This window comes from Protopterus annectens, chromosome 5.part0, assembly GCF_019279795.1.
Source record: "Protopterus annectens isolate FY-2018-M chromosome 5.part0, PAN1.0, whole genome shotgun sequence".
Lineage (NCBI taxonomy): Eukaryota > Metazoa > Chordata > Ceratodontiformes > Protopteridae > Protopterus > Protopterus annectens.
The window spans coordinates 784455873-784478799 of NC_056735.1; positions in this window are offsets into that span (position 1 = coordinate 784455873).

Below are 22927 nucleotides of genomic sequence, written 5' to 3' on the forward strand. Positions count from 1 at the left end.
AATTTTCTGACTGTCTCTGGGTTCATATCCATGTAGAATAAATGTTATTTGATTGTACACTGCTTAGATATAAGCACATTAAGGAGCTTCAACTTAACTTGCATATGACAGAGATGCTCTTGTTCAAGATTTTATACCACGTCACATGTCCCCTTGCCGCCCCAAGACTGAGATGCATTCCCCAGTGTACTTGATAGACCACATTGTGAAGTATTTTCAGCTACAGACATCACCTTTTCTGCTCTTATGTTGGAATCATCTACTTCAAATGTCTTTTTTCCTACACAGACTGGCATCCAAATTCTGAATGTGCAGTCAGATCTGTAAAGAAATATCTCTTGTACAAGTTTGGTCCTTGCTGTTCTGTCATTTCACATAAATAAAATATGCCTTTATGAGACAAGTAAATAAAAATCAGTACCGATGTCAGTTATAGTGTCTGAATATGAATGCAAAGCTTTGATTTTTTCTACAGCTCTGTTGAACTGAAAAATAATAATATAAAAAGGAAATAGTAAAGTTTTTTTTTTTTCCAGAGCCATTGATGCTCTACTCACTTTGATGATCAGAAGGAAATTAGATTACAGAAATATGACAGATCAGAATGAGAGTTTCTTTTCTTGTGCAGTGTGGTATCTGACAATGATATAGAGACAATCCATATGTCACTTTCTTTCTGTGTGCCTGAGTAAGCAGATGTCTGGTGTATACCCCAGCTGATCTCAGCATTTAAATACATGTTAGTTGTAACAGAGGATCATATATACCATACTTAGTAGGTTCAGTAAATGATACTTCATTTTACAGTTAATGATTGAAAGCAACAGACTACTGACTTTAAAAAAATGAGCTATTCAGTACAGAAATGCTAAAAGCATAGTGGCTGGGCTAAGATTTATAAACGAAAGTGGAAATATGAACAAACACAGGCACACATATACAGTCGAACACACACACACACACACACACACACACACACACACACACACACACACACACACACACACACACACACACACACACATACGTGGTCGTGCACACTTTCACACAAGCATATGCACAAAAGCACATCTATGTATGTATGTATGCCACCTCGAATAAACCCTAAATGGAGCAAAATTAAACCAACCCCACACCCTCATTATTTAAATATACTAACTCCGAGATTGCACTACACTGGCAACAGGGCAAAGTTCACCATGGTGGTCAAGTGGTTCCTCTCTCAGGGAAAGGTTTTCAGCAGTCTGTGGTTACGGTTGATTGGATTTTTGGAGAACTGGTCTCAGGTAAGTGGGTTTCATTGAACTGTAAATTCGATCATTCAACGTAGACCCATGTATAAATATAAATATATATATATATATATATATATATATATATATATATATATATATATATAGCTATCGATATAGCTATAGATATATGGGTCGATATTAGTTTACCGAAAGTTATTTTCAGCAAACACATTCCTGTCATCCCCTATTCAGCAAAAATCACTTCCATGATGGATTTACCAAGGGCAAGAAAACAATTACCCTGCAACTCGATGTAACCCAAAAACACCAAAAACAGATCTACCCAAGTGGGGGGCTTTGCTTCCCAACCCCCAACTATATATGCCAACTCTGAGATCACACTAGAGTGGGGTAAAGGGCAAAGTTGTGTGGTTCACCACCTCTGTCCTTGCCCTTAGTAAAATCAGTGAATCACAGAAGTGATTTTCTCTGAATAGGGGTCGAAGGAAAGGTGTTCACTGAAAATAACTTTTGGTAAACTAATATAGGCCCATACACACAATACACACACACACACACACACGCACACACACACACACACACACACACACACACACACACACACACACACACACACACACACACACACACACACACACACACATATACAATCTGTCCTGTGATCCACAGAAATAATAGTTACTACGGAAACTTAGCTTAAATTGATATACAAGACTAAGAAATTCTCTTACCAGATTATAAATTCCTAAGAAACATAAAAAGAGGTTGTACAGGTAGCCATTTTTATAGAAGTATCCTTGCAATGACTCTTCTTCCCAAATCTTTTCCTGAAATTTAACAAAGTAGAAATGCTCATTTGTCAAGTAAAGCTAAATAGTAAAAATAACATTTGCATAGTAGACCTATAACTACCCCCAGTAACAATATTAACACTTCTGAAGAAATCCCATGCAGGATAGCCATTATCATAAAGCCATGAAATAGTCATACTGGGAGACCTCAACACTGATTGGCAGCTAACAAGTTCAGACACCCCAACTGGAACAATAAACACATACATGTGGGAGTATATGGTGGATAAGAGGGATTATTTTGCAAAGGGTGGATTCTGTCTTAGGCATTCACTAAATAGCATTTTGAGTCATAAATTAGGGAAATTAATAAAATATTTGTAGAGGTGGAATTAATTGTAGGAGATTTAAAAGAAAAAATAAAAATGTAGTATTATTATTAAATGCTAAAAGGTTAAATAACAAGTATGATAAAATATGTTTGCTATTTGTTCAAGAGGATATTGATGTTGCTATAGTTATGAAACTTAGTTTACTGAGATTATCCCCCATTCTTTTTGCTGGATAACAAGGTATTCACAATTATAGGGTGCATTCTAAAGGGGTGGGGTTTAACATATACAAAGGATTTTTTTGAGCAAAAATAACATTAAATAGTAATACTGAAGAAATCAATGTCTATGGCTGCTCAGGATTATACAAGAAATTTACACATAACTGTTATTTTTAATAAGCCATCCTCTTTAAATAATTCAAGGTTTAAGAAATTATTCGGGAAACTTGAAAGATCAGGAATAGTCACTAAACTATATATTGGGGGCATTTGATCTTTCTGGCATTAACTGGAGTAATAAGGAAAGAAGTACTAGACATGATAAGTATTGTTCATTGGTGGGGCATAAATTAGGAAGTTTGCAGCATGTAAGAGAGCTGACCAAAGGTATTAATATCTTAGATGGCATCATGTCTACATCTGATATCAGTATTATGGATGTGATGGTGAAAGATTTATTAGTCAATTCTGATCATTTTGTATTAAAATGTAGTGTAATTTGTTTCAAGTATAAAGAAAAAGCTAACATGGTAACTGGGAAGAACTTTACAAAGTTGACATTCCTCAATAAACCATGTTATTAGAGATTAGAAATGAAAGCACAAATTTAGGAACATCTCCATGAAGGGGTTGTGGGATACTCTTTATGATAAAATGACATTAGTAATTGATAAGTTTGTACCAAGTAAGAAATAAGTATATCATTATAGAAGTTGTCTCTGAATGAATTCAGCAATTAGAAATCTAACTTAAAAGAAGAAAATAGATGCTGGAAGAATGCAAGGACAAATCCCACTACTCAGAATATCACATTGTATAAACAGTCTGCTTTAGTATTAAGGCAGGCATTAAGGAAGGCTACATGTAGATGTGCGTCAGATCTAAGAAAATATGTAAAAGATAATAAGAAAGCTTTTTGTAAATATGTTATACAGTCTTGTGAAGTTCCTCATTCCAATATATGTTTGTTTGATAAAGATAAGATTACTGAGGCAAATACCTTAACTGAATACTTTGATGAATTATTTGCAGAAGATGGAGGTAGGAGGGAGTGGTAGTCCATCAGTTTTAACTGTGAACATTTATGAGGAAATTGTAAATGTCCCTATATAACAACATACATGGTAGAGAAATAATTGCTTAAATACTGCCCCAGGTCCCGATGAGATTAATGGCTTATTTTTAAAACATTTGAAGGATAGCATTCTTGAAGTGTTATCTTATTCGGGTCTGTATCAGAACATCGAATGATTAAACTCATGAATGCTCTAAAGAGCGAAAATGCTGGACCTCTAATTCATTATTAGCGGTGGCTGCACCCCCCACCACTAAATATATATTCCAGCTCCGAAATTGCACTACAGTGAGAAAAGGGCAAATATTCCAATCTTCCCTGTACTGCGATCTCCAGCATTTTCAATCTTTAGAGCGTTCGCAATTTTAATCATTCGATGTTCTGATATAGACCCATCTTATTCATATTAGCAATCTAGTTTAGTTCCCATGCAATGCAAAATTGCAAATAATATTCCAATATATGGCAGAGGGGCATTATACAATATAGAACATTTTACACCCATCAGTTTAACTTGTTTGATTGGTAAATGGTTTGAGAGGGTCCTAATTATATAATTCAAAGCTCTGATGGGTTCAAATATTTTGATGAGTTCTCACCAAGTAGATTCTTGGTTACTAATTTAATAAAGTTCTATTCTGAAATTGTTTATTACTTGCATGAGGATATTGCAGTGATGTGATCTATTAAGATCTTTCTAAAGCCTTTGATTCAGTAGCCCGTCATGTAATTATCAGGGCTTTAGAGAAATAGAAGTTTAATAAGGATGCCATTAGATACATAGTGTGTTGATTAAAACATAGGGAAGCATGTCTTCATTCCCAGTATCAGACACGTGCTAGGTTGGAAAATTTGCAGATGATTCAAAAATTGTGGGTTCTATTACGTCTATAGGATACCAATTAAAATGCAAATTTGTACATTTAGGTAGGCAAAATATAAGATGCCCTTTTAATCCAAATGGCACAATAATAGAAGAATGTCAGTTGTTTAAAGATTTAGGAATAGGAATTGATTGCCATTTTAGATTTGAAGGACAATTGAATGAGATCATGGGGAGTGTATATTATATGGTTATACTGCCAGTAAGAGTAGTATCCTCAATGAATGTTAATGTAGTGTTCCCATTTATAAAACCATAATTAGACCATTAATGGAGTATGGAACTTTGCTTTGTATGTATTTTAAAGGGAAAGGTCCAGAATACTTTACTTATATATTAAAGGATTGTTTTAACTTATGAAGATACACTTAAGAAATTATTTTCTGTTTTTTTTATTTATTGACAGATGATGGTCAATTTAATTTGGATATTTAAAGGTTTGGGGAACGAAGCAATTGGATGTCTACAAGGAATATCATTCCTCCGATAAAGGTATGAGAAATAATCAATTATCTGTGAAACTAAGAAGGGCAAAATTTATAATTAGAATAATTATTTTTTAGATTAAAGAAGTTTAAAGATGGAACGTGTTGTCATTTGCTGTTAGTCCAAAAGTATTCACAAATTTGAAAGTAAGTTTTACATAGCTATGGAATAGGCATGAATATTTTCCTCTTGGAGAAAGGCCTATTATAATCTTTGTTAAGGTCCTGGTCTTGTCATAAATATTGAAAAACTGAAACGTTGAAGCTTTTATAATTTCACACAAATTATCAATCTTAACAAAAATACCAACACAGAATCTACATGGGATTGGATTCTTAAGTTATCTACAAAAGAAATCACTTGGTTGCCTTCTAGATACCATCATTGTCATCTTCCTACTTTTGTTATCAGGCAGCCAAACTATATCGACAAATAACCACAATATAAGTGATCACACAACCTCAGCAACTTCCAAGTATAAATGATTTTATTTCCAGCCTTAAGCTGTGTAACTGGGATATTCTATGTTTTTTTTTTCCTCTAGAGGCAGCTGTCTCAAAATTTATTTCCAAATATACATAATGATCTAACTTTCACCAAAACAGAAATGATAAAATTGAACCCAGTACCTTGATTAACAAAAGAAACCAAACAACTTATACTCATCAGGGACAAAACTTAGAAAAAATGGTCACAAGACAAATCTCAAAATAGCAGATACAACTTCAGAAATCTCAGAAACTGTATGAAATCCTATATTAAAGCAGACAAAAACTCATATAATAATATTCATGAAAATAGCAACATATCACCAAGTTCTTCTGAGCATTACTCTTCTCCATCCAGATCAAACAAACACAACACCATTAATTAACAATAACAACATTGTCACCCAGAACAGCAGCCATGTCATCCAAACAATTTTATCTGTTATTAAATATAATCCTTCCTGTAGTCCCCCAACCACCTATTCAGTTAAGTGACCTCACAAAATCGTTTTCCAAAAAAACCTGTCCCTACCTCAATAATAAAAAAAAATCTCTAAAATCTAAAACCCAAAAGTCTATCAGCAGAAAACCTTCCAGATTAATATTTCAGAATGCCAGCAGACTCAATAACCTACTCATTCTCCATACTTATTGACCACTCAATTACAAAGAACAATTTTCTAACCCTCTGGAAAAATCGTATATCATACTCCTTCACAAAGATGGACTTTCAACAGAATTGTCTAACTACAAACCAATATTAATAATATCTCCTGTACCAAAAATTCTAGAGAAATATATTCAAAAATGGCTCTTAGAGCACCTCGCTGCTAACAACGTCCTCACACAGACCCAACACCACTTTCCTCCAAGTCATTGCACCACAACTGCCCTTCTACATTTCACCAGCACAATCAATCATCATAAAAATGTAAGTCATTTAGTCTAATCCACCTTCCTTGCCTTATTCAAAGTATTTGGTACTTTCTTTCATTCTAAACTGCTAATTGAATTTTCCACCTTAGGCCTCTACTAACCTATTCCACATAAATTATTGTGGCTCAATAGTTAACCTTAGACACAGACAACAGGCTACAAATGTCAACACAACCTGAGCTTGGCTCTTGCCCCTTCTATTTCTATATATTTTGTACACAGGCTCTACTCAGCCACCAAACAAGCTATGATAGTACAGTAACCTGATGACTCTACCATCCTCTGCACTGACACAAGTCTTACAAAACTCCAGTCATCCATGCATCCTTTTCCTCTGCTGAAACTTGACTAACAAATACAAGTCTGCTCTTAAAATCAAGAAAAACAAATTGCCATTCACACTTAAACAATTGTCTTCCCTGAAACACTAGTTTAATATTACATCAGCCAATAACACTGCAATAGAAAAGGTAACCCATAGAAAACTATTAGGTGTAACTATAGGTGAAATTTTGAATTTGATCAATATATGCAGTGAGTTAATAAATGTACACAATAATGAGACATCTCTACAGATCTAACCTGTTCCTATATGATGCAACAAAGAAAACCATGGAATAGTCCTTCCTCCTTCCCACCCTCCTATATTAATCAGCCATATTTACAAACTTGCAAGCCACACAACAAAATTAGAAACATAATACAACAATATTAGAAACATGATACAACAAAAGTAACAAAATTCACTACAAGCCTCACTTGTCTAAAACAACTACAGTGGTTAGAACTACCACAAAATAAAATCAGCATCTAGCTAGTTTTAGCCCATTATGTCATTTATAACCCTGATAATTTCCTTTCCCTAAATAAACATCCTTTTAGAAATTTTTACCATCTAGATATTTGCATTCAAAACAGTGTAAGAAACTTTTGTTTGTGGAAGTTTTTCAATTCATGTATGTCTAGTTAATCACTATATAATAAAAAAGCAGAAAACACAGAAAATGGTAATAGAAGTAGCAAAAATAAAAAAAAAATGTGCTAAATCAAAAAATAAAAAAAACTTATTTTGAAATATTAATATTATACAGAATTAATAGGTATACAGAAGTAAATCAAGCAGGGTAGACAATCTCTTTCCAGTTGAAAATCCTTTATTAAGCAAACAGACAAGTAACACCTCCTCAAAAAAAAACATAAAATAAACAGAATGATAGTTTCATCCCAAACTTTCTGACTATATACCTGCTATCAGGTAAAGGAGTAGTTTAATTTGTTGTAAAACAAAGTGTGTGAGTATACAAGTTAACAAATTCAAATCCCTTCCCCCATCCTTATCAGTGTGATATTCCAGCTGGTAATGCCCTGCTTACTAAATGTCCCAATAATTTTAAACCTTATGCACTTTAAATAAAATTAATGAAATTAATAATAATGTGATACTTCTTATTAAACAGATTATTATTAAACAAAGTCTGTGAATTTATCAAAGACATTATAATACATGGTTGAAATATTTAAACATTAGCATTGTTCTGACTGCTTTTTTATTAACTTTGCTACTTATCTGAACTGTTTTTTTTACCAAATACTGCTTGCACTTTAACATATTTATTTTTTAAGTGTTTTTTCATCTGTTTAACTGTAAAAGGCTACACACTCAAGTGCAATAGCATATTCTCTGTGTTAAAAGTGTTTATTTACTGTGGTTGACTGAACGTTTTGAAAAAAAAAAAATCCTATCCCTATACTCGTTTCCCACCTTTCTAGATCTAGTAAATTCTGGTTTTCAGAATTTGCTGAATTCTGGGCTGTTTGTAACTTCCTGTATTGCCCAGACATTTCTAAGATATAAGGAAGGTTCTCTGTTCATCAGTGAGAGTGGTGAGCTTTGGAACAGCCTATCTGTCACTGAAGGAGTGGTTTCAACCAGCAACTGTAGTTTTATTGGCCGTTTTGTGCTATTTCTATCCTTTTCATCTTTCTGCTTAAAAATACGTGTTTAAGCAGTGTTTGGACATGTATTACTTCAGCAAGAGCCTGCCTGGGTGTCCTACAGAGTTCTACAGCAGCAGAGAGCAAAACGGAGACTTTGAGTGGAGGAGTGGTTTCAGCCCAGAAACTGTAGTTTTATTGACCATTTTGGGCTATTTCTATCCCTTTCATCTTTCTGCTTAAAACCCCTTGTTTGCACGGTTTTGCGCATTGCACAGCGCTGCTTAGCTAGGATTAAACTATTCCTGGGGCCATATGGTCTTCTCTTCAATTTTCCCTTGGAACTAGCCAGATTCTTAGTTTTAGCACTTGAATTTGCTTCCTCGTGCTCAGCACTAGTTCAGAACTTGTTGTAAACACTCAACGTTCCTCATTACCTAGAGGAAAACCATTTTTTACTTATCTTCCTCATTTTCTTAGAGGAAACAGCTCTTGTACTTACTTTCCTCACTTGTCTAGAGGTAAATAGTGTCTCTTCAGGCATGTCCAAGGGACAGCTCCCAATCTTCTCTCCTGTCTACCTGATGAATCTGGGCATCTTGGGGCAATGTAGCAATTGCCTCATGTACACTGACAACCCTCTCCTCCTACCACCCAACCCTACAACCTGTGAGAGGTGCATTTATCTAGCCAAACTGGAGACAAAGCACTCTCAACCCAAGATTGAACTTGTTAGGACGAGAAAGAAAACACCCACTCCACGCCACAAACACCACATAGTCCCAGTACATGTACATCACCAAGACCCACACATAGATACACAAAATCATTTTCGGAGGCTCTCAATAAGAATCTACCCAAACAACAGAGACCTCCAAAGCAGAAATGCAAGCAACCTCCAGCCCTCACCACAACCCAAAAGACACATAACACACAGTCTCAGTGTGCCACTCAACCACTTCCCATCAGGCAAAACTATGTACCAAACGCATTGGTCATAGGTGACTCTATAGTCAGGCACACTGATGTTCCACTCACCAGAATAGACAAGGAAAAGGTTACTCTTAACTGCCTTTCGGGTGCCAGGATCTGCCATTTAACCCACACATCCAGGTCACTCCACAACAAGTACAAATATGACTCAGTCATTGTCCATGTTGGTGTGAATGACCTAAGATATACCTCCCTAGATTACATGAAAAGAGACAAGGAGGAGCTCTCTGATCTTGTAATTTAGGCAGGCATGATACTAGCCCTGAGTAGCATCCTACCTTCAACCAGAATGATACCACAATACAAGGACAAAATGATTGACTTCAACAATTAGCTAAACTTCTGGTGTCATTCAAAGTGGATCCAGTATTTGTCTGCCTGGAATGACTTGGTTGACAGGCCATGATGCTTTGCTAGAAATGGCCTGCAGCTGTCACCCCTAGGATTCCAGATACTGGCTAAGGCTCTTGCCCCCCTATAGTGCCTTTTTTAGGCAAAGCTCAAAAACAACAAAACCACAACCGTAACTGATACAGGCAAGCAAAAACTGAGGGTAATGCTACTCAATGCTAGAAGTCTAAACCACAAAATGCACTCACTTGAGGCACTCCTTAAAATGAAGAATATCGATATCTGTGCAGTGACTGAAACCTGTTTGAAGGCTCCAGGGAGCACCCCTGAATTACCAGGATATAACTCATACCATACCTTTCGGTCATCAAACCAGGACTGGAACACCAAGGGTGGAGGTGTGTCCATATTCATTAAGAACAACCACACCTCCAGGCTAGTTGCCCAACATAATTTATCTGAAATTATACAAGTGGACCTAACTCTGTGCAAAACTGCAATCCATATTGTAACTTGCTAGAGATCCCCCACCATGCCCCAGGATTCTCACTCCTCTTTTCTTGATATAATAGAGAATATCAGGGTTCAACCAAACACCTTAATATTGGGAGATTTTAACTACTCCACCATTAACTGGGAAAACTACTCTTGTAATAACTTCTTTCCTCAACGCTTCCTAGAATTCATAAACTCCAATGCCCTGGATCAACTTGTCCACACCCCTATCAGGGGCAAAAATATCCTAGACTTAGTACTTACCAAAATGAGTGACAAGTGCTTCACACCTGAAGTAAACTCCTTGTTGGTCAGATCCGACCATAAACTAATCACCCTAGATATCCATATCCCACCCCCACTAAGGAAACCTTCTCCAAAGCCAACTTCAAACTACTTAAGGCAAAACTGGCCAACTTCACAACACCCATGCAGATGGACAATACAGTTACACTGCCGAATCTTATACCAACGCACTCTATAAGCACCTACATGGGTGCATGGATTGTGTTATCCCTAATAGAGCCAAGACGCAGTATTCTTAAAAAAAGGAAACCAATCTAGTGGTCCTCTGCTATTAACAAACTCACCAACAGAAGGAAGAAACTGTTGTAAAAGAGAATAAAATCCCACAAGTTGAGGAGCTCCCGGGTCAGCCTCAGAAAGAAGCTGAGATCTCTCACAAAATCCTCCAAAGCGAACTATGAAAATAAGATTGCCACTGACTCTAAGGACAACCACAAAGCATTTTACAGCTATGTCAAGAATCTCAATGGCAACACCCAGAGCTACAGCACAATGGCACAAAATTCACAGAACCAACTGATATCGCCAACATCCTAGCTGATAGGTTCAGTGCCAACTTTACCCCTCCCACCTCCTAAAGGGCCCATATCCATACCGGAAGAATGCAGTGTTCCTGCAATCACAAATGAGCAGGTGAAAACTGTGCTATCGAAAGCAAAGAACACAGCATACATGGGACCAGACAATATCCATGGCTGCATTCTGCATGAGCTTCAGAACAAACTAGCCCCCCCCCCACCTAAGCGCTATGCTCAATCATAGCCTCTCGACAGGCTTTGTACCCACTGAATGGTGCACGGCAACAGGTGTACCACTCCATGAAGGGGGAGCCACCACGGACCTTGGGAGATGAGCCTGGTCTGCAAGGTCATGGAGCATATTATCATGGAACTCTTAAACAAGGATAATTGTAATCTCTAAACTCTGGACTCCACCCAGCTTGGATTTGTGAAGGGCAGATCATGTCTTCTGAACCTGGTCAACTTCTTTGAAACAGTCACCAAAGCCATCCACACAGCCTATCTCGACCTCACCAAGGCTTTCAACACCATCGCCCATTCTGGCATCATAAATAAACTCACCAAGTTGGGTATAAATCCTTACATCACAAGATGGGTCACCAACTGGCTCACAGACAGAACCCACACTATAAAAACTGTGGGCTTCAAATCTGACTCCAAACCTGTGACAAGTGGAGTACCACAGGGTTCAGTCTTGGGTCCCCTCCTGTTTGGGATCTACCTCTCTGAAGTACAAGCCAACACAGAGAGCTTCTGGCTGACAAAGTTCATAGATGACTGCAAATTGGGTGCCATAGTCGAGTCCCTAACAGATGTGGACAACCTGCAAAGGGCCTCAACGAGACTGATGCCTGGTGTCAGAGCCATGGCCTCAAGCTCATCTCCAATAAATGCATTGTCATCCCCTTTGGTAAAAACCCCATACCCATGGACTACCACATAGGTGTCAGCCCACTTAACACTGAAGGCATGATAAGAGTCCTCGGGACTCTAGTGGACAGTAGCCTCTCCTTTGATAATCACATGGCCACAGTAGTCAGGAAATCCTTCTATGTAGCACACGTCATCATGAAAGGGTTCTCATCCAAGAAAAAAGAAGTCATTGTCCCCCTCTACTCGGCTCTCATCACACCCATTATAGAGTACAATGGCCTATTTGGAATGTACCTTACAAGGCATCTGCAGCAACTAGAAAGGCCACAACAATACCTCACAAAGAGGATAATGGGACTCAAACAGTTACCCTATGCTGACCACCTTAAAAAAACTCTGGCTTTACTCCATAGCATATCACCTACTCTGAGGTGATGTCTGCCTAACATACAAACCTATGTCAAACCCTGAGCTGCTGGACATGCTACAACTGAAGAAATCCCAATCTGTTAGAGCCACATGCTCTAGAAACCTAAACCTCATCACCACGATTAAAAGAACATATTGGAGGGATAGATTCCTGTCCCAGAGACTACCCATACTCTGGAATAAACTACCTATCTATGTCAAGCAGAGTTTGTCACTAGCACTCTTCAAGAAAAATCTTGATGAGTGGAGGGGTGATAGGAAATTCACCCTAGGAATCACATTGGTGGCCCTGCTAGACAGGGGTGCAGGTAAATAACATCCATGGGTGGTGAAAGCCAGGAACCTTGTTGGCTAGGCTTACACTGGCCCTGGGGCCGATAGCCTAGTATGTACCTATGAACCTATGAACCTATTAGACCATTTGGCAATCAAAAAAATGATATTTTGGCATCCAGAGAAAAAATGCATTGTCTAAAACATAATCTAATTTTATAAATTATACTTAACTAAGATTGCTTTCATCCCTCTAAACTTCATCAGGTGTGTGTACAAGAACCCTAAAAATATATATATCTACAAAAAAATCTTACTAAAACTAACCAATATGCATAGTAAAATACAGTAAACCAAAATTAAAACAAGAATATAACCTTATATGTGCATTTAATGAGTAAGTTAAATCAGGAAAAGTACATCAACTTAGTGCTGGCCAGAGTTACATTCCAGTAAAAAAACTTCTTCTGGTCACCACCAAGTCAAACAATGCTGTAGGAAATGGTCTGTATTCCATTTATGCCACCAGTCTTTGGAACAAATGATCACTTCCACTAAAACAAATAGGCAAATTAAAAGTTTTTAAACCCAAATTAAAATAACATCTGAATGACTCCTGGGATGTGCTGATGTACACATCCAGATAATGTGGAACCTTCAGACCACCAGGTTTATAGGCATTTTAAGCACAAACCACAAGCCACTCACGCAGCCGTACTATGTCACCAATGTTTCTCCAGAAATTTCTCCCTTTTTCCTTCAATTTCCTTAAATTCCAAGTTTTCCTTCACGTCTCTACCCACCATCTCCTCCTACTACCTCATCCTAGTTGTTTACTATTTCCACCTATTTCTCCCAATCTACTTATGTTTGCTCCAGCTGTAAGATTAAGTTAATGTTGGCTAAACTGAATACTATACTGCATTTAATAGTTTTTCTTTAGAATTCTATGTTTTGGGACATTACTGTACATTGTTTCTGTTCATAATGCAGAGTTTCCTTATAACATATTAGTCCATTATTATGTGTTGTCTCTGTTTTTACTGTCGTGTTTTCCTTAGAACTCTATGCATTGAAACATTACTGTATGTATTTTTATTCTTATTTTTTGGAGCTTTCTCCCTGGGCCTCTGTTGATTAGGGTGTTTTCATGATCATTTGGACTATCCCAGTCAAAACAAGCAATCAATCACTCAAGTAATCTAAATTATCTATGTCTTCAAAGTAGTTGAAATATTACATAAGAATAATATTACATTTTAAATATCTCACTGTAGCTACACAACACCATTAACATGATACATGCAGAAGCACATGTATACAAAATGAAGATGACATCAGTCAGATTCCACTATTATGATACCTGATATACACATGCATTATTAATGAATAATCCTAGCAGACCATATATATATATATATATATATATATATATATATATATATATATATATATATATATACATTCATAAACTGCATTCATAATATTTTAACGATATCTGAACATTACAGAGTTCACTACTAAGTATCCGTATACCAGGATTGTGCATGCCAAATACCTAGAGAGTGGCAAAGGTATTAGAATACTGTAATATGTGACTCACTATTACTTATTTACTTTAATTCCCTCATGTGCTACATTATTTACTTATCATAACAACAGATTTATACAGCAGATGGCAAGGATATTACAGGCCTCAAAAGATAATATGAATTCATTTCTTCTCTGTCATTGTTAATTACATTTTCCTGCACATTATCAGTTTATTAAAACACTGCATGTGGCCATGTTCACATATTTAGTATAGTATTCATATTATATCTGACATATGCATCCTCATGTGCAACAAACATAGTGGTGTAATCTTTGGCATGATGACTTAAACAGGCAAATGGAAAAGTACAAATATGCATCCAACCAAGCATGTAACAGAACTGAAAATGTACATAGATAATCTAGTATGAAAAGCTTTAGTATAAATAAACTATTATAAATAGCTGCAGGAATCACAGAAACACTAATATAAATAGATGTAGGAATTACAAGAAACCTGTGTAATATAGCACATATGATTAAAGAAACTACATTACAGCATTGTCTGCTACAATGACTAGGCAGAAAGTATTTACATGTGGGTCTAGTAATGGCAGACAAAGTAAGTATATGTTTCATTATGACAACTTTATATGACGAAGTAACAGATAGAAAAATATATTAATGATGGAATAAATACATGAGTATTTAACTAAATGAGGATGGTGGTGTTTTCAGATACTTCTGGATAAATTAGCCATGGAATTAAACCTTATTTAGTTACAATGCTCACTCTCCAAGTACACATTAATACATTTATAATCTGAAAAAAGTATTGAAAGCAACCACAGTCAAAAGAACATTTATTATTAAACAGATTAAGTGTTTAGCTGCTCTGGTGGTATAGAGGGATAAAGCTTTGATTACGGCCCAGCTGACCCAGGTTCAATTGGCAGCTTGGTTGGCTAACAGAGTGGCTGAGAAGGGCTGGGAGTGCCCCTCCAAAGAAGGAGGGTACTCATTTATATGCTTCCTAATGGGAAGCCACTGTTAAAATATATATCTTATGATGTTATTAATGATTGGATAGGATAAAATGCTTCTTTTAAGAAATACAGTTTAACTAGTAATGAGTTAGAAATTCTAAAATGTAAAATAGAAAATAATATACCACAAACTAAAAATTAGACAATAACAAATGCAGTAATAGTATCGACTTAGTTAAAAGAATTCAGTTCCACTGCCAAAATTATCTGGCATAAGAATATGATCATACTGTCTTTCACAATTTGGCAGATCTCATTCTCATCACACTAGAGATTGAGACATGGTCATTTAATCCAGGCATGGTATTAACATTTAATCCCAATTATGAAGTTGAGACATGGTCATTTAATCCAGGCATGGCATTAACATTTAATCCTAGGGTTACCACCTGTCCCAATTTGCGAGGGACAGTCCCTCTTTGGGCGGTTGTGTCCTGACCAAATATATTAAACGTGGCAAATGTCCTGAGATTGTAGGACATAATTATGTCCCATATGTAATGTAATAGTTGCATACAATAGTTCTTTCTGTATCGAAAATACCTACATGTTATAAGAAACAGGATAAGCAACTAAACTGCTACAAGAAGAAGATTATATTTAGACAAGAAAGGAATGTTCTATCCTTTGTGCTGACCGTGGGTTTGTGTCGGCTTGTAAAATCTGATGCGTGTCCCGAAAATGTCCCACTATGGCCATATGAAAAGGTGGCAACCCTATTTAATCCCAATTACCAAATAAGCTATATCTATATTCATACTCAGATAATAATGCATTTTTTCACATAAGCAACATCCCAGCAGCTTGAAATTGACAGGATTATGGGTGTCAACAACTATGTCATCATTATTCTCCTCATGACACAACTTCAGGACAGTGGCACAGAGTCACACCATCTACTGGCAGAGCCTCCTATACCATAGCAGGTTGATAATTTCATAATAACTGGAACAGACTCATACATTGAGAATAAATTATGAAATGCCATTATCAGAAACAGGGAATCACCTCAAAGCAAAATACCTCTTTCTCACTAACAAACTTAAACTCTGGAGAAAGACACTACAATGTATGATGTTCCATTAACTAGTACGTGTATCTTACACACACACTGGAGTGCTGGGGAAGACATAACTCACAACTTCCTCCAAAGACAAAAAGGTCTTGTTTGCACAGTAGCAGATGTGTTGTGAGACAGTTCACATCCAGGCTACTACCACTGAGAGTCAGGTAGAGATGGTTAGAATGCTACAGGGTAAACCAATGTATAGTAATGATGGAGGCCAGGAACAATGCAAAGATTACCTTCATGTGCAGTATGGTTGTATACATGGCATCCTTGTCAGCCTCTATCCACACACTAGTACAGATTTATCCTAAACACATTGGAGATAGTACTGGATATGGCATGCATGTGGATTCCCCAAAGAAGAAGATGTTTGCTTCATTAGAATTCCACATAAGGGAATAGGACCTCTGTGTCAAGTACTCGGCCATGCCAAACTCTTTGAACAATGTCAAGATTTTCCCTCCATCTAGTAGATCTTGTCATCAGAGTACCTCAGCCTCGAACTCAAATTCTAGTACTTATTTATGATCCATGTGACCATTATCAATGTAACAAAAGGAGGTACTGCCAGCACAGCTAGCTGGAATTTTGTAAATAATTATATGTCATTTGTGAAAGTCAAACTGATTTATACAAGATGCTTGTGTTACAAATGTATGAGAACTGAATGTCATGTGTATATTAAACTGATTTGTACAGACATCTGTGTTAAAAAGGTATTTGCAAAGTGCTTGTGTTTGAAATGTATCCACAGTGTGCCCTACTGGAAAGAACAGAAATGTACATGCACTGTTGTAACTGTTTAAATGTATATTTTTTAATAGAGGAAACTGGAAATCAGGAGGTTAACTTCAGTCTGGCAAACTTTAGAAAATATCTGAAATTAAATCACTTTATATGCTAGGCCAAAAAGATGGTATCTCACAGGTTTCAATGCAGCCTCACACAGAGTCTGTACTAGGAAGCTTTCTCTATTGTCTTTGGAGTGAACTAATTACTACTATGGAAGTGTGAATATATGCAGTTGTTTTATGACTTCCAGCACCTGCCAAAGATCTGAGGAAAAGCCCTTGTGCGTGTATTTTTACAGATAGGTGCTAAGTCGATGCCAAAAGGTAAAACGCTGCTACCTGAAGGTCCACCTTCGTAAAAAATATGTAAAGTATAACCTGATAAAGACGATAGCGGACCACCACGAAAAACAAAAATATTTTTAATATAAAAACAAGATAAGCGCTTTCGTGTACATCACAGGTACGCTTCATCAGATCTCAATTAACCAAGCAAAAGCTGACATTATATACAATATCATTAATTAAAAACACTCAGAAGCAAGTAATTAATTAATTAATCAAGTGATTTAAAGTTATACCCCAAGTTCCTACAATGTATATATACTCGCACAATAACATTTCATGTAACACAGAACCCAAAAATCAATTCATGAAAATTCTCAAACTAAAAATATTCAAAATGACTACTGACAATAGTCATAATAATAATGAAAAATAACAAATTAATTAATATTTTATGAATGACATAATTCTATCTACATGTATACATAAATACCTAAATGTATTACTTTGCTATAGATAGCATGTATAAATCTGATTATGTATATATATATATATATATATATATAGTACCTGCATAAAATCAATATATAAAAACATAAATAGCATAACAAAAATATTAACTAGATGAAATTCTTAAATACTCTAAGAAAGGTGCTACCACCTATTTCTATTGTGCATAAAAGCATAAATAACCAAGTCAAACTCATATTAATATATATATCTAAGACCATAATAAATCTAAAAACCAGAATCTGATCTTAGTATTACGCACATCTATCTCATCCATAACTACTAAACCTTTATTTTAATTTACGTGCTTCAAGTAAGGGTTTAAATTGATTAAGACCTGAATCCTGGTGTGCTCATAGCTTGAATATCCATTCAAGTTCTACTTTTTCCAGATGGTTCATATTATTTCCACCTCTCTTATTGGGGCATACTATTTGCAGTACTCTGAATTTAAAACTATGTCCTGAATGGGGCATAGAGTACTTGGTTAAAGCATTACATTGGTCAGATTTCTTGATGTCATATGTGTGGTTATATATCCTGTCCTTCAATCTCCTGGTTGTCATGCCTACATAAGAGGCATGGTATAAATCACAATTAGTTAAATATATCAAATTTGTGTCATCACAGGAGGCAAAAAACCTTGGCTCAAATTTGTAATTCAATGTCGGATGTATAAAGATCTGTTCTCTAGTGATCATTCCACACATATTGCATTTACCACATGGAAAGGCTCCAAGTAATTTAGAGTATCTAAATTGCCTAACTTCAGGGTTGATGTGTTCAATACATAATAGCCTCTTCAGATTTTCACTGTTTCTGTAGGTGAAGCTTGGTCTTACACCTACTACCTTTACTATATCCATATCTACTGTAAGTACATGCCAGTTTTTTGATATTATTCTGGTAATCTCCTTGATGTCATTCGTAAATCTTGTAATAAAAGTTACTTTGGAATCATTCTTTGTTCTATATACTCTCTTTTGACCAGTATATTTCTGTTTTATACTATGAATGGGTTCATTTAATATTGAGTTTCTAATATCTCTAACCATAATGCTGTTATAGCCTCTCTCTATAAATAGGTCTTCCATAAGATCAGCTTCTTCCTTCAGAATCATAGGATCTTCACATAATCTGGAGAGCCTAATAAATTGGCTTTTAACAATATTAGGAAATGTGAATCTAGGATGCATACTGTTAAAATAAAGTAAGGTATTTTTCCAACAAGATTTTCTAAATAATGTAGTAGCTATATGATTTTGTTCATCTCTCTTAATAGTGATATCTAAGAAATCAATACTATATCTAGAAGACTCCAAGGTAAATCTCAAAAATTCAGTCGTGGATTCTAAATATTGAATGAACTCATTCAGTTCATTCATCGTGTCATTCCAGAAAAGTAGTATGTCGTCTACAAACCTCCTATATAGTAATATTTTGGAATAATATTTACTATTAAAAAGATGTGTTCTTTCCCATTGATAGACAACTAAATTTGCATATGTATTGGCGCATGGGGTGCCCATGGCGACACCCCATCTCTGTAGATATAATTTGTTATTGAACATAAAGACATTATTGGATAAAACCATGTCCAATAAAGTGCCAATTAGTATTTGTTTGTCATTAGTAAACTCCGTAGTATGAATCAATAATTCCCTAATTGCTTGCAAGCCATAATCATTAGGGATAGAAGTAAATAAGCTTTTTACATCCAGAGTAACTAACATGCATGCATCAGGTAATCCATCCTTAAAAAGTAGATCCAATGTATCTATAAGTTGATATGTATCCCTTAGTATCGATGGAATATTCTTAATTAATGGACTTAATTTCCTCTCTATGTAAATGGAAACTGTCTCAGTTACCCAGCCTTCACCTACTACTATAGGTCTCAATGGTAAAGGAAAGATGTTTTTGTGTATCTTGGGTAGGCCTTTGATATAGGGTATGCGAGGATGTTCAACTAGAAAATATAAATACAAATCATGGTTGATTTGTCTGCACATCAACAAATCATAAAAAGTCATTGTATATCTCATTTACTATCTTTTCTAACTTATCCTGATTAATTTCGCTATAAATATCTACATCTTGTAGCATTTTAAGCATAGTGTCATTATAGTCTTTCGTGTTCATCAGTACAATCCTGCCCCCCTTGTCTGCAGGCTAATTCTAAATTATTACGTAAAGCATGTAAAGAATACCATTCTTTTTTAATTGTATTATGAAATAAACATTTATGTGCATGTCCTAAAAAATATGTGTAGAAATCATTCTCACACATTTTCATAAAACAATCAAGATGAACTGGTGGTGTGGGTATAAACATGCTTTTCCGTTTAAAGTTAGATACTGAAATGTTATCACAATCATCATGCACATCAGTAGAAAACAATAGTTTCAGGGATACTGAATGTCCAAACAATCTTAAATCCATTAATAGTTCACTTAAGCTACTCGTTTGTGATGGAATATATGATAACCCTTTGTTCAAAAGTAAATAGTCAATTGAAGAAACATCAAACCTGGAAAAATTAAATACTAAGTCTTTCAATCTCTTGTCCATCTTCTCTGTACGGGATTCTCGCCTGAGTACTTCCTCTTTCTGCGGCCCCAGCTGTTGGATCTGCTTCTCGATGCTAACCGCGTCTGGACTGGAAGAGGTAAAAAACGCTCCATGTTCCCCATAAACAATTTTGGTTTCGCTCCCAAAGTATTTTCTTTTTTCTTTGCTACAAAAGCTTGTTGGTTCAGTGGGGGTGTGTCTTTCCTCTCACTAATGCATAATTCACCACTTCCTGATGGTGACGTAATCACAGTCCCTGCGTCAATCATATCAACTACTGAAGTAGCATTTAAAGGGCCAGACACATTTCCAGATGGCAATTCATTGGGGCTATCATCAAATAAATTTGCATTAAGAGATTTCTGTTGTGTTAAATCACGATTATTATTTCTCGGCCATACAAACACTTGGCCGATAGAGAAATCTTTGTAGTCCCGCTGAAGTTTACGGTGCTTAATCTGTTTTAACTTGTCACTGTATGCAGCTATTTGAGAATACAGATTCTCAAGCCTTCTTTCATAAATTGCCCCTTTAAATCTCTCACGTATATCTTTATTCAAAGCCTCTGCTTTCATATTGAGTTCTACTTCAATCGGTGTAAAATAGTCAATAAGTAATTTGATATAATTGTTGCTGAGTTCAATGTTCAATTTTTGCCATCTCCTCAGTAACTCAGGATGGCTCTCACCATAGGAAGGCATGCATAATACCCTCATCCCACAGGGAATGACATGAAAATGTAGGCATGCTTCCATATGGCGTCTCTGCCATAAATGTCTTTGTAATTTATACAAGCTGTTTTCCAGGTCTCTACTCAATGTGTTAAATTCATTTAAATTTTCCACAGTACCTGTTTTTGTAACTAGTGTTGGTTGTTGTAGTTCCAAACTGAGTAGAGGATTGTTTCGCTGTTCAGTAATACAATTCCATCTCCGGTTCAGGTCTCTCCCTTCTGGAATATAGTCTAGTTCAACGGTAGTAGTATCCATCGTGTGGTAGCTTCGTTAACAAACACAAGGATAAATCGATGCCAAAAGGTAAAATGCTGCTACCTGAAGGTCCACCTTCGTAAAAAATATGTAAAGTATAACCTAATAAAGACGATAGCGGACCACCATGAAAAACAAAAATATTTTTAATATAAAAACAAGATAAGCGCTTTCGCGTACATCACAGGTACGCTTCATCAGATCTCAATTAACCAAGCAAAAGCTGACATTATATACAATATCATTAATTGAAAACACTCAGAGGCAAGTAATTAATTAATTAATAAAGTGATTTAAAGTTATACCCCAAGTTCCTACAATGTATATATACTCGCACAATAACATTTCATGTTATACAACACAAAACCCAAAAATCAATTCATGAAAATACTCAAACTAAAAATATTCAAAATGACTACTGACAATAGTCATAATAATAATGAAAAATAATAAATAAATTAATATTTTATGAATGACATACTTCTATCTACATGTATACATAAATACCTAAATGTATTACTTAGCTATAGATAGCATGTATAAATCTGATTATGTATATATATGTGTATATATATATATATATATATATATATATATATATATATATATATATATATATATATATAGTACCTGCATAAAATCAATATATAAAAACATAAATAGTATAACAAAAATATTAACTAGATGAAATTCTTAAATACTCTAAGAAAGGTGCTACCACCTATTTCTATTGTGCATAAAAGCATAAATAACCAAGTCAAACTCATATTAATATATATATCTAAGACCATAATAAATCTAAAAACCAGAATCGGATCTTAGTATTACGCACATCTATCTCATCCATAACTACTAAACCTTTATTTCAATTTACGTGCTTCAACTAAGGGTTTAATGGTAATAAATTGATTAAGACCTGGATCCTGGTGTGCTCGTAGCTTGAATATCCATTCAAGTTCTACTTTTTCCAGATGGTTCATATGAAGTGTGGATATATGCAGTTGTTTTATGACTTCCAGCACCTGCCAAAGATCTGTGGAAAAGCCCTTGTGTGTGTAGTTTTACAGATAGGTGCTAAGTCCTGTCAGCTTCCAGCAATGGGGGTTTGCATTGGAGCTAGAAGTCAGATGACCAGAAGTGATGTCATTCTGCAAGCTATCTCAGAAGTAATATTTTAGATATTCTTTTGAGAAGTCTCTTAGTGAGACAGGACATTCTGCATTCTGTCTTGGGCCTGGCAACAGGCAGGACCATTCACCACAGCATTTGCTTTGCTCTATTAAGTAAGTAGGGAATAGTAACTCTCTTATACACAATCAGGAGTATACTGAAGCTTAGTTTAGATATACTGTTTTTCTTTATATGTCTGAGCCTGTCCAATGCTGTTTTAAGTATTTCCTGTAGTTTTAAACTCTGATGTCACTGAATATATATTCAGTGTTTTCATGTACGTTTATTATTTATTATTAAATATATTTAAACCTTTCA